Below are 1,002 nucleotides of genomic sequence, written 5' to 3' on the forward strand. Positions count from 1 at the left end.
TATATATATATATATATATATATGTTATTTGTCCAGAATCATGCCGGATGTGGAGGAGGAGAGAAAATAGTAACTCAGTGAAGGAGAAGTAGTGAGAATAATAGCCCTGACTGAGAGGGGATGAGAGAAAGTAATAGTAATGAGAGAAAGAAAGGGTGATAGATGAATAAGGAAGGAAGGGGAGAAAAAATCAGCGTTTCAACTTAGTGTGGGTATATGTGTGTATGCGTGTGTGTACAAGGGAAGTATTTGAATGTTTGTACGTGTGATTATTATGTACCTTATTTTGTACCTTGTTTATATATGCAATACTACGATTAGCCGTCATTATTGACGGCACGTGGTCAGCTAATGACATTGTAATAAAAGACAGTTGTCGTTTACAGTATAATTGTCCTACTAGTAAATTAGGAAGTAATAATGCTAAGTAATTTATCAATGTCATAATTATTCTACTAATTATTAAACATATAAAGATTCAAGAAATAAAAATTCAAGTCATTTTAAATAATTAATTTGATGACCTCATTAATGTAAGATAAATTTCACGATATTACATTTTCAAGTCTTTTGTGCAGTATCATTATTACCCTCGCATTCGCTAAGGCGGTGATGTTGTTTTCAGTTGTGTTTGTTTGTTTGTTTTTCTGTGGAAAAGATATCTCAAGAACTGCCGGATGGATTCGGATGAAACTTTCAGAGATGTTTGGCTTCGTAATTGGCACACACTGACTACATTTGGGGATCAGTCCGGTACCAGGCAAGCATTCTGGATTATTTTTCCTGTTTTTTTTTTTTTACTTACGTTTTGAGAGCGGTCAGGTTCATTTTTAGTATTCTCGTTTGTGAGGGCAGTCCAGTTTATTTCAGATATTCTCATTTTAAAAATCATCTCTATCTAATCATTGCGAGGACTTTGGTGGAGGTTTGCACTCTCTGAGTGCTCTTGTTAGTATTAGTATTATTAAGGCGGCGAACTCGAAGAATCGTTAGCACGGCGGG

General features: G+C 35.0%; 1 protein-coding gene across 2 annotated transcripts in view; it reads left to right on the forward strand.

Moving 5' to 3' along the window:
* The window catches only part of LOC106868424 (uncharacterized), a 56,267-nt gene that overhangs the window by 18,430 nt on the left and 36,835 nt on the right, over window positions 1-1,002 (forward strand). Inside the window, exon 2 of one of the 2 annotated variants that reach the window (XM_052972426.1) lies at window positions 659-760. The exons of the other annotated variant lie outside the window; for it this stretch is intronic. The gene's annotated coding sequence lies outside the window, so the exon portion shown is untranslated. The remainder of the gene's footprint in view (window positions 1-658; window positions 761-1,002) is intronic. 2 annotated transcript variants of the gene reach the window in all.

This window comes from Octopus bimaculoides, chromosome 13 (assembly GCF_001194135.2).
Source record: "Octopus bimaculoides isolate UCB-OBI-ISO-001 chromosome 13, ASM119413v2, whole genome shotgun sequence".
NCBI classification, from domain to species: Eukaryota; Metazoa; Mollusca; class Cephalopoda; order Octopoda; family Octopodidae; genus Octopus; species Octopus bimaculoides.